Source organism: Capra hircus, chromosome 13 (genome assembly GCF_001704415.2).
Source record: "Capra hircus breed San Clemente chromosome 13, ASM170441v1, whole genome shotgun sequence".
Classification (NCBI taxonomy): domain Eukaryota; kingdom Metazoa; phylum Chordata; class Mammalia; order Artiodactyla; family Bovidae; genus Capra; species Capra hircus.
The window spans coordinates 9,541,428-9,554,735 of record NC_030820.1 but is presented as its reverse complement, the minus strand read 5'-3'; the positions used below and the strand labels follow the sequence as shown (position 1 = coordinate 9,554,735).

Below are 13,308 nucleotides of genomic sequence, written 5' to 3'. Positions count from 1 at the left end.
ATTTATACTTTAAACATTTCAAAAGTGCTTTTTAAAATACTATTTTAAGAATTATACTTATATCTTTTTACATCCATTTTTTAAAAAGGAACATTTACCTTTCTAGTGGTTTCCAATGTCCAGCATCCTCATGAACCTTGTACACAGAAGGAAAGATAGTGGACCAAGAAACTTAGAGAAAGTTAAAGAGGGGAACAGCCTGGTCTTGCAGAACAAAACAAGTATAATAAACTGCATTTTCAAAACTGACCCTGGTGGGGAAACAAATCAGGCAATATCTGGTATAACAGGAAATGGGGTGTATACAGGCATTTGTATGATGAGGGCAATGATTTGCCTTATATGCCAAGAAAAATGTTTTAAAACCAAATCCTGTGAGATGCTATGATGACCTTGGGAAATATACTATGGATTAATGTAAAATGTTATTTTCTATTTCCAGGAAGATTTTATTTTAATCTACTACTATTTTAGATTTAAAATCTACTATTTAAATCTACTACTACTAGGTTTAACTAAGAGGTCTAGAAATCATTATAATAGACTTTCCTAATGCAATGACTGGCTGTATTAGTATGCTAGGACTGTTTTAACAAAATCCCACAGACTGAATGACTTAAACAACAGAAATTTGTTTTCCCATAGCTCTGGGAGTGAACAGCCCAGGACTGAGTTATTGGCTGTTCCAGCTTCCGGTGGGCCCTCCTCCTGGCCTGCAGTAGGAAGCCTTCTTGCTGTGTGCTCACAGGTCCTTTCCTCAGCGTGTGTTCAGAGACAGAAATTGGGATCTTTCTTCCTTTTCCTGATGAAGGCACTAATCAAACCTAGACAGCATATTAAAACGCAGAGACATCACTTGGCCAACAAAGGTCCATATACTCAAAGCTATGGTTTTTCCAGTAGTCATGTATGGATATGGAGTTGGACCATGAAGACGGCTGAGCATTGAAGAAGTGATGCTTTTGAACTGTGGTGCTGGAAAAGACTTTTGAGAGTTCCTTGGACTGCAAGGAGATCAAACCAGTCAATCCTAAAGGAACCTTGAACATTCATTGGAAGGACTGATGCGGAAGCTATAATACTTTGGCCACCTGATGCAAAGAGTTGACTTATTGGAAAAGACCCTGATGCTGGGGAAGATGGAAGGCAAAAGGAGAATGGGGCAGTAGAGGATGAGATGGTTGGACAGCATCACTGACATGATGGACATGAGTTTGAGCAAACTCTGGGAGAGAGAGGACAGAAGAGCCTGGCATGCGGCAGTCATGAGGTTGCAAAGAGTTGGACGTGACCTAGCGACTGAACAAGAATCCCATTATGAAGGGACCCGCCCTCATGACTTAATATAACCCCAACTACCTCTCAAAGAGCCCATCTCTAAATACCATCACACTGGCTAGGAAAGGAGTTAAGTAACTGTTTGCCAACACCATGTATCAATAAGCACTTCATGGGTCTTCCCTGGTGGTCCAGAGGTTAAGACCCATGCCCCCACTGCAGGGGGCATGGGCTTGATCCCTGATTGAGAACTAAGATTCCACATGCCATGTGGTGAGCCCAGAAGATTAAAAAAAAAAAAAAAAGCATTTCAGCAGACTTCTCCGGTGGTCCAGTGGCGAAGACTTCGAGATCCACTGAAGATCCCTGGTCAGAAAACTAGATATCACACCCTACAACTAAAGATCCCATATGCTGCAAGGAAAATGGAGATGCTGCCTGCTGCAGTGAAGACCTGGTGCAGCCTAATAACTGATAAATATATAATCTTAAAAAAGCACATTGGTATTTTAAATATTCCTGCAGTGGTAATAGGGTGAGTGACGGAGTATCAGTTTTTTTTGTAATAGAGAACTATGTCAATAAGTTTCTGAGAAAAGAATAAACCCTATTTCATCAATATTTCAATATTAACTACACACTGAAATTATTATATTTTGGATACACTGGTTAAATAGATTATTAAAATTGTTTTCACCTTTTTTCTTCCTTAATGTGACTATGAGGAAATTTAAAGTTATATATGTGGCTCTCATTTATTTCTATCAGACAGTGCTGATCTAGAGAATTGAGTATGAGCTCGACTTACACAAATAATTGAAGACATGTTTATCTGAAGGCCGGAGTTATGGAGATGGGAAATTGCAGCTTGTAAAGCACGGTCTGTCAGAAACTTGAAAATCTAATTTGGCACATAGTGAAGCATCTACAAATGCTGATAGCGATGGATAAGGAGAAGAAAAGCCTAATTAAGTCCAATCAGAGAGGATTTTCTGAGAAGGAATTAGAGGGAGAAAGAGAATGATAGATTTGCAACAACTATCACACTAAAAAACTACTTCTACCCAAACAGCAGCCAAGAGTTGCAAATTTTTGCTTTTTGTTGATTGGACCCAAATTTCTTAGCTTGGCAGTCAGAGTTCTTTCTTGACAATCAGGGCTCCACCTTAGCAATGCATTACGAAGTAGATGAATGGATCTATCACTAAGGCCAAGTGAATCTATTTGTTGAAGAGAAAATACGTTTTTTGATGTCCTGCTTCCAACTGTTCACAGATGCTATTCCACCCAACCACAACAGCTTATTTCTACTCTATGACATCGATGCAGCTTTCAGATTCCAGCTCAAAAGTCCTATTCTCTACCCACACGGCACAGATAACTGCACACCAGAGATGCTCCTTGCCCCCGAGATCCTTTAACGTGCTCCTGTGCATCTTCCCTTCTGTACTTGTCACTCTGTCTGGTTTGTTAGCTGTGGCGCATTCTAGTCGAGTGGCCTCTGACCACAACCTTATTGCTCCAGGCTTGACTTTCCTTGTCTGTAAAGTGGGGTGATAACTGCACTTGTCTCATAGACGAGCATGGAATGAATGAAAACATGTAAAGTTTTAGAATAGAATCTAATGGATAATAAGGATTAGATAAATTTAGTTGCAATTAGTATTATTATGACTGATATTTGTTATGCAGCACAGGCCTGTAGGTCTCCTTTTTCCATCTCAATTGTAAATTTCTTGAAGGCTAAGAGCAATGTTTCCTTCTTCCTCTAGCAGAAGGTCTTACAAAGAGTTAGAATATAGCAAATATCAGTTGATGACCATAATACCATTTTCATAGGTGCTTTTAAATTTTTAAATTTAAATATATTCCCAAAACACAAGAGAAGACTCTACACATGGACGTCACCAGATGGTCGAAACTGAAATCAGATTGATTATGTTCTTTGCAGCCAAATATGGAGAAGCTCTATACAGTCAGCAAAAACAAGAACAGGAGCTGACTGTGGCTCAGATCATGAACTCCTTATTGCCAAATTCAGAATGAAATTGAAGAAAGTGGAGAAAACCACTAGAACATTCAGGTATGACCTAAATCAAATCCCTTATGACTATACAGTGGAAGTGAAAATTAGATTTAAGGGACTAGATTTGATAGACAGACTGCCTGAAGAACTATGGACAGAGGATTGTGACGTTGTACAGGAGACAGGGATCAAGACCATCCCCAAGAAAAAGAAATGCAAAAAAGCAAAATGGCTGTCTGCGGAGGCCTTACAAATAGCTGAGAAAAGAAGAGACGGTAAAGGCAAAGGAGAAAAGGAAAGATATACCCATTTGAATGCAGAGTTCCAAAGAATAGCAAGGAGAGATAAGAAAGCATTCCTCAGTGATCAATGCAAAGAAATAGAGGAAACAATAGAAAGGGAAAGAGATCTCTTCAAGAGAATTAGAGATACCAAGGGAACATTTCATGCAAAGATGGGCTCAATAAAGGAGAGAAATGGTATGGACCTAACAGAAGCAGAAGATATTAAGAAGACGTGGCAAGAATACACAGAAGAACTGTACAAAAAAGATCTTCACCACCCAGATAATCACGATGGCATGATCACTTACCTAAAACCAGACATCCTGGAATGTGAAGTCAAGTGGGCCTTAGGAAGTATCACTACGAACAAAGCTAGTGGAGGTGATGGAATTCCAGTTGAGCTGTTTCAAATCCTAAAAGATGATGCTATGAAAGTGCTGCACTCAATATGTCAGCAAATTTGGAAAATTTGCTGTGGCCACAGGACTGGAAAAGGTCAGTTTTCATTCCAGTCCCAAAGAAAGGCAATGCCAAACAATGATCAAACTACTGCACAATTGTACTCATCTCACACGCTAGTAAAGTAATGCTCAAAATTATGCAAGCCAGGCTTCAGTAGTATGTGAATTGTGAACTTCCAGATGTTCAAGCTGGTTTTAGAAAAGGCAGAGAAACCAGAGATCAAATTGCCAACATCTGCTGGATTATGGAAAGAGCAAGATAATTCCAGAAAAACATCTATTTCTGCTTTATTGACTATGCCAAAGCCTTTGACTGTGTGGATCACAATAAACTGTGGACAATTCTTCAAGAGATGGGAATACCAGACCACCTGACCTGCCTCTTGAGAAACCTATATGCAGGTCAGGAAGCAACAGTTAGAACTGGACATGGAACAAGAGACTGGTTGCAAATAGGAAAAGGAGTACGTCAAGGCTGTATATTGTCACCCTGCTTATTTAACTTATATGCAGAGTACATCAGAAGAAACGCTGGGCTGGATGAAGCACAAGTGGGAATCAAGATTGCTGGGAGAAATATTAATAACCCCAGTTGTGCAGATGACACCACTCTTATGACAGAAAACGAAGAATAACTAAAGAGCCTCTTGATGAAAGTGAAAGAAGAGAGTGAAAAAGTTGGCTTAAAACTCAACATTCGGAAAACTAAGATCATGGCATCTGGTCCCATCACTTCATGGGAAATAGATGGGAAAACAGTGGAAACAGTGTCAGACTTTATTTTTGGGAGCTCCAAAATCACTGCAGATGGTGACTGCAGCCATGAAATTAAAAGACGCTTACTCATTGGAGGGAAAGTTAAGACCAACCTAGACAGCATATTGAAAAGCAGAGACATTACTTTGTCAACAAAGGTCTGTCTAGTCAAAGCTATGGTTTTTCCAGTGGTCATGTATGGATATGAGACTATAAAGAAAGCTGAGCACCCAAGAATTGATGTTTTTGAACGGTGATGTTGGAGAAGACTCTAGAAAGTCCCTTGGACTGCAAGGAGATCCAACTAGTCCATCCTAAAGAACATCAGTCCAGGGTGTTCATTGGAGGGACTGATGTTGAAGCTGAAACTCCAATATTTTGGCCACCTGATGCAAAGAGCTGACTCATTTGAAAAGACCCTGATGCTGGGAAAGATTGTGGGCAGGAGGAGAAGGGGATGACAGAGGATGAGATGGCTGGATGGCATCACAGACTCAATGGACATGAATTTGGGTAAACTCCTGGAGTTGGTGATGGATAGGGAGGCCTGGCGTGCTGCAGTCCATGGGGTCGCAAAGAGTTAGACACAACTGAGCGAGTGAACTGAACTGAACTATATTGAAATATATTTTAATTGGTACTTTCTGAAGGCCCAACTTTGTATGACTCGCTAGAAGATAAGATGATGGAAAATGTACATGTTGTCTTTCTTTCATTGAAACTGAGTTATAGTAGAGGGAGCTGGGAAAAAGTAAGGATGCAAAAGAAAAGAGAGGTACCCACAGTTACAGGTTACTGTAAGTGTTATGGATGAATTACAAGGGGCTCGGACAGACATTGAGTGGAGGAGCCGCCATACCCAAAAAGTTGGTCAGAAAAGGCTCTGATGAGATGGAGTCATAGTGGGGGCAAGAAGGTTCTGTGAGCTAAGAATGGAGAGGCAGGGGTAGTGGGTAATGTTAATCTTATATGTTGTAGCTATGTTTCCATTTAACTTTGGGGGAAACATGAAAGTAATACAAGAATTCAAGAAGCAGTGGGCTCATGAATGGGAATGTCAGCTGGCCCTAGGACGTTTTACTTTCTTCCATCTTCACTCATCCTTTCCCCTCCTATGTAACAGTTCTCTCTCTGAATCATGCTTCCTACCCTACAGTTCGTCTGTTTTTTTCATCAAGTAAAAAGAAACTCACTATGGTTCATATGGTGACCATATGCCCTGAATTTTTTTTTATTGAAGTGTAGTTGATTTCCAATGTTGTGTTAGTTTCAGATGTACAAGATGTACAGCCCAATGATTCAGATCGCTCTCTCTCTTTCTCTCTCTCTCTTTCTCTCTCTCTCTCTCTCCATATATATATATATATATATATATATACACCACTTTTTTCAGATTCTTTTCCCTTATAGGTTATTACAAAATACTGAGTCTGGTTCCCTGTGCTATACAGTAGATCCTTGCTGGTTATCTATTTTATATATATTGGGCTTCCCTGGTGGCTCAGATGGTAAAGCATTCGCCTGCAATGCAGGAGACCCGGGTCCAATCCCTGGGTCAGGATGATCCCCTGGAGAAGGGAATGGCTACCCACTCTGGTATCCTTGCCTAGAGAATTCTATGAACAGAGAAGCCTGGAGGGCTACATTCCATGAGGTTGCTAAGAGTTGGACATGACTGAGTGACTAACACACTCACGCACAAACACATTAATACCAACCTCTTAATGCTCTGAATCTTTAAGTATAATTCTAACTGTCAAGATTCTATTATATCTTATCAGATCACATAATATGATTTTCCTTCTGAGCATGGACCATCACCTCCTTCTGCAATACAGGAGATGCTGGAGATGCGGGTTCAATCCCTCGGTCAGGGGGATCCCCTCGAGGAGGAAATGGCAACCCACTCCAGTATTCTTGCCAGGACAATCTCATGGGCAGTCTTCTAGTAGGCTACAGCCCATGGGGTCGCAAAGAGTCAGACACGGCTGAGCAACTGAGCACGCACACTGAGTGAACATTTAGTAATGACTCTGCCCCAGAATGTGGCTGGCATCGAAAACATCTATGGATAGTTTAGGTAAACTGAAGCAACCTAACGGCTTTTGAAAAACATGTCTCTTGAGAGGCTTAGATCTTTATGAGTCTCCCAATATCACACAAACATCATAAATCATAGCGCAAGCTGGGAGAAATGTCTCGCAGATTCATGTTGGGTCTAAAACAGTGTCTGAGTGTATGTACATGTGTGTGGTTTTGCATATGCACAGATGTGTATGTGAGTGTTACTGTGCTTGCTGGGTGAGAAAGAAAGCTAACTGTTAAATGAAAGAGAAAAGTTTCTGCTAAATGCTATCAATTTGTTAGGAAACCTTGTCTTTATACTTGATTAAAAAGATATTTCAGTCTTTGCCACGGGCTAGTCAGTTATTCTTTTCTTTTTGCCTTAACAAAGCAGCAGTTCTGAGACATTCTCTGCCTCTCTCTCAATAAATATCCCCACCTGGGGAACAGTGGCGGAAAGGACAGATAACAACAAAACGTCACTAGGAGTGAGGCAGATGCACATTTCCGCTCATGGAATCTACTGTCAAACACGAAGGCTACATTTTCTGAAATGAGAGAATATTCCTTCAAAAACACTGTGTTGCCATGAATTTAGGAAACTCAAGCTCCGTTTTTCAAGTTATTTTAGTAGTGTTTATCTTTCATCATAATGATGATTACAATTTATCAAAAGCAAAACTTTATATGTTTTAATTCTTCTAGATAGGATATGAGATTGTTTCCCAAACTATAATTTGTTGGATTAAAATGGTTTATATATGAAAAAAAGGACAAACAAAACAACTTAAAAAAAAATTTGGTCCGTTAAAATGAGAAATGCTGCATGCCTCAGTCTACCCTGAGCTTCTCAATGCATGTCAGCATGTTGAAGGCTCTGAAAAGACCTGCAATGTAGAAACTACCTTGTCTAAATTTGTGATTTCTAGACTGTTTTGGGAGAAGGCAATGGCACCCCACTCCAGTACTCTTGCCTGGAAAATCCCATGGATGGAGGAGCCTGGTAGGCTGCAGTCCATGGGGTCGCGAAGAGGCAGACACGACTGAGCGACTTCACTTTCACTTTTCACTTTCATGTGTTGGAGAAGGAAATGGCAACCCACTCCAGTGTTCTTGCCTGGAGAATCCCAGGGACGGGGGAGCCTGGTGGGCTGCCATCTATGGGGTCGCACAGAGTCGGACACGACTGAAGCGACTTAGCAGCAGCAGCAGACTGTTTTGACTGCTGAATGTCTGACTGTTTGTGACCCCATGGACTGTAACCCCCCAGGCTCCTCTGTCCATGGAGTTCTCCAGGCAAGAATAGCTTTTATAATTTACTAACACTTATTAACGTCCTAAATGTCCATACACAGGTGAATGGATAAAGGTGTGATGCATACACACAGAGTGGAATACCGCTCAGCCGTCAAAAGAGTGAAATAATGCCGCTGGCAGCAGTGTGGAAGGACAATACTAATAAGTCAGAAAGAGAAAGACAAACGCCATCTGATACCACTTACATGTGGAATTTGTAATATTACACCAATGGACTTATCTACAAAGTAGAAACAGACTCACAGATGTAGAGAACAGACGTGGCTGCCAAGAAGGGGGGGCCTGGGAGAGGGATGGCGTTTGAGATTCGCAGACACAAACCGTAGAATGGATTATCAAGGTCCTACACTATGGCAGGAGAACTATATTCAATATCCTGTGACAAACCATAACGGCAAAGAATAGAGAAAATTTGTAGATATGTATGTATAACTGAATTACTTTGTTGTATGACAGAAATTAACACAATGTTGAAAATCAACTATACTTTGATAAAGAATAAACAGAAAAGAAAAACAGACTGCTCTTAGCAGATGCTCTCAATTTATTCAGACTGTCTAGGAATATACCTTTTATGATATATCTTAAGGAGTCACTCCATATATTATTTTTTATATTAATTAACAAGAAAGTGACAAGACAGAAAAAAGTATACTCTAGGAATAGTACATTTTTATGAGTCAAAGTTCAGCAAACATTCTTGAATATGCGTGAGTGATGTTCTGATTTCGATTTGTTGACGGGAAAGGCTGCATTTTTGGTGGGATGAGCACACATTTTGGTTCCTCTGGTCCCAGTGTGATTGCTTGTCTTGCCATAATTATTAACAGCACCCTCATCACTCTCAAGGGTATGCTTGTTGTAAAGATGTATGATCACCCTTATTAGGCCATGTTGACAAAAGCATCCTAAAATACGGATGTACAGACCTCCCATTTTAGGTTTTTTCTTTTTCTTTTTTTTTGAAAAGACTAAAACACAGAGTAGGTAGAAGGAACAAAAGGAAACTCTATGGGTGGTTTTCAGTCCAGGTTACCCAGCTAGCAAATCCCTCTCGGTGAATGGGGGCTAGAGAGAGAGTGTGGAGTGTCCCCGCCCGTCTGCCTGGCTCACTCCAGTTGTTTTCAGTGCTCAACAGGTCCCTGCCAGTATGATGGGCCAGAGCATGTTCACCTTGATGGGCAGGGGCTGAGCCACAGCTGTTGCTATGCATTTTGACTACCACCTGCAGTTGAACTTCTTTGACTTTACACAGGTCAATAGATTCGGTGAGGATTCAATGAGATATAGGAGTCCTACTTGGAGTAGTTAGAATTCTAAAGCCAACTGCTGCTGCTGCTGCTGCTGCTGCTGCTGCTGCGGCACTTCAGTTGTGTCCGACTCTGTGCGACCCCACAGACGGCAGCCCACCAGGCTCCCCGGTCCCTGGGATTCTCCAGGCAAGAACACTGGAGTGGGTTGCCATTTCTTCCTCCAATGCATGAAAGTGAAAAGTGAAAGTGATGTCGCTCAGTTGTGTCCGCCTCTTCGTGACCCCATGGACTGCAGCCTACCAGCCTCCTTTGTCCATGGGATTTTCCAGGTAAGAGTACTGGAGTGGGGTGCCATCGCCTTCTCTGCTAAAGCCAATGGATACACTTAATAACAGTTATTGCAAAAAAAAAAAAAAAGTCAACACCTGTTGAAAGTTTACTGTTTGAGCAGCTGTTACAAGAAGTTTTAATTTTCACAAATCTGTGATATAAATACTATTATTATACCCATTTTACAGAGGAGAAAACTGAGGCACAACCTAAAAAAGTTACCCAAGGGTGGCGATACAAATCCAAAAGAAACTTATTTGGCTTATAAGGCTACATGACTTGCCCCAAAGAGCTTGAAAACTAGGCCAGTGAATCTGAAAATAGATTACAGGGATGCTTGTCTTAATTCAGACCTATTAGGACTGACAGTTTGATCCAAAATTGTGTGTTGGACAAGGGTTACCATCCCACTCAGCTAATTCCCATGACCGAATCTGGGATAATTTTGTTTCCAGGCCTCACTCACCAGATCTTTAGAATATACCCAAGAGATCACATGACTGAATTGACTGCTATAAATATATAATTACAGTCACACTTAATTTGTAAGAGAAAAATACATATGTGAAAACGTGATTGGATGGCAACTGTTACTTGCCTTCCAATTGCTGTATATTTTAAATTATGTGTATATTAAAATATAAGTATACTTTAAACTATATCAAATGGGAGATAAATATAATTTAAATACCAAAAAGTAGATACATGATTTTATCTACTTCAAGAGATTTAATCTGATTTTAAACATATTTAATCAAAGCATTTGAAGTGCTTATCTGAAAAGCCTTATCATACATTAGGCATATATAACTAGCCTCAGTCATTGGAAATAATCTATATACATTCCCCATTTAGAAGTTTATCTTGTTTTCTTACAGGATAAGGGTATCCAAGTCTGAAAGTGAAACAAGGAAGTCCATGGCTTGAATTTTTATTTGTGTTCTTACAGCATTGGGGGGAAATTCACTTCTTAAAACAGGAGGATTCTGAAAGGGAACTTGCTCTAATAAGAGCCTTGATAATAGTAACAATCATTCTGGGAAAGTAGCCGTGACATTAGAAGAATTATAAGTGGTCCTTGTCTGTGATAGGTTCTATATCCAATATTGAGGACCTACTGTGCACAGGTCACTGTGTTGGTCCTGAAACATGAAAATGAATGAGATCTGATATCTGATTTCAAGATATTTACATACTAGTGAGTTGGATATGTCATGTATATTATATAGATATAAGGCACATGATAATTTTTATATAGATTTACAAGAATCAGGTGAAAAGACAGTTCCCTCTTGTATGAGATGAAATGTAATAGGGAGAGGAGAAATCAAGAAAGATGAAAACGTAGATCTCCTCCTCTCCCTCCGCCAACTGCCCTGCATTATATGAATTGATTCCTGTCCTTGAAATGTTGGCTCAGATAATTTGCTGGAAATAAGGGAAGGGCAGAGGGAGGGAGAGAAAGAGTAAGACAGGAAGGAAACAGTGAAGTGTGAGACTAAGGTAAGATATTGGGAGTGAATCCTGGACGATCAGAAGCAGCAGAATGGTGGCGGAATACAGCAGGCCAGTGAGGTTTGGGGGATGACAGGTAAGTGAGCTGGGCTACAGAGCAGGGTCCCTGGGGGGTATGAGGGAGCATAAGCTAGATCATACAGAAAGAGGTCTGAGCTTCATATCCGGTGGGCTCCATAGTGGAGGTGTTTGTGCCCTCATTCCTGAGTAAGACGGCCGCTGCAGCTTAGGAACAAGGCCATGATGAGGGTCAGGGCTGTGATGTGGACCAAGCAGGCTGGTCTGTGCTGGCGCCTCAGCCTCAGCACCCCGCTAGCCTAGCCTGGGCCCCATTTCCCCACGTGCCCTCCCACCGCGTCCTACTTCCTGCAGGCACCGATATCCCTTTCTCCAGAAGCATGATTCATGAAGCAGCATGGTGGGAGTGAAGAAGCCTGGGTTTGGGGTTCAGGTAGGTTTGGTTTTCAAATTCTGACTACCTTTTGGGTAACTGGACAAGTCACTCAAACTTTCTGAGCCTCAGTTACCTGCAAAATCAGGATAGTAATATTGACATCTTAAATGTCATGAGTTACTACTTTATACCCACTGAGCGGGTGAAAATTAGGAATAACAAAAATAATGATTGCTGATGGAAATAGTAATTGTTACAGTCTTCTCAGAAAGCCCTTTGGCAATATCTATTAAAAACGTATTTTCCTCAAGGGAGAATGCATGCTTTGGAATTTTTCCCATGCAAATAAAAGCACTTCTTGTAAAGATATATGGGCAAAGACATCTATTGCAGCATTGTTTGTATGGCAATAAAGTGGGAAGAAAGTGCTTGCTCATCATAGGATAATGCTTGAATAAACTATAGTGCATCCAAGCTACGGGGTACACTTGAGCTTTAAAATGGATGAATTAGATTTACACAAATGACTACAAGCGGTTTCCACAAAGTTTTGCTGTCTGTAACAAGTGCATAGAATATGACGTATTTTTTAGAAGATAAGCACATGTATTTAACAATAGCAAAAAATTTTGTGCCTCCTACTGTGTATCAAACATTCCTTGACATGTTTAAGGGGGTTGACTTGTTTTAATGTTCAATATCCTATGATGGAGGTGTCATCATTCCCATTTTACATATGAGGAAACCGAGGTGCACATAGATGAAATAATTTGTCCTAAGTCACATAGCTCAGAGGAGAGCTGGAATCTGGACTCTAGGACTTGAGTTCAGAGACTAGATTCTTAATCAATGTGCTTTACTCTCTGAATATCTGGAAGGTGGGAAGTAAGCAAACAAGATAAATGGAAATGATATTAGAATCACATATTATATAACTGATTTATACAAAATTTTACATGGTTGCAAATATTCAGAAAGTGATGTGTGAAGAAATGGCCCTCAGAATGCAAATGGTAGTTGTCTCAAGGAGCTGTGACTACATATATGTTTTTATTCTTTTTTTTTAAGTCGTAACTCTTTTTTTTTAAAACTTATTTTCAGTTGGAGGATAATTGCTTTACAGTGTCATATTGGTCATGTGTTTTTACTCTGTTCCTTAAACACTCCCATTAATTATCTGAATTTTCTATAATGAACATATATTATTTAAAAAATCAAAAAAGGAACACATTCTATTCATTGTAAAAAAAATTAAGATTTGTATGCATTTTTTTCATTTATTTGAATTTCCTTACAGGAATGATCATGAACATTTACCAAGTTAAAAGAACATTTCTGGCTAGTATAGAATTTAAAACTGAAACCAAAGAAATGACTCAAAATGGACTCTGGGTGAGTAAATTATAGACTTTTGCTCATTGGAATTATTAATAAATGATATTAGACTATCAAAAGACATGGAAAAAATTTCACAGTCTTGCTATATTTAAAAGACAACTTCAAAATGGCATGCATTGCAGAATACTCCCCCTCCAAAAAAAAAAAAACTTCATATATATATATATATATATATATATATATATATATATATATATATATGTGGTGGCCTAGAAAAAGACTGGAAGTTTAT

General features: G+C 39.9%; 1 protein-coding gene across 1 annotated transcript in view; it reads right to left on the bottom strand.

Moving 5' to 3' along the window:
* Positions 1 to 13,308, bottom strand: part of MACROD2 (MACRO domain containing 2) — a 2,334,919-nt gene that overhangs the window by 132,028 nt on the left and 2,189,583 nt on the right. The window lies entirely within an intron of this gene.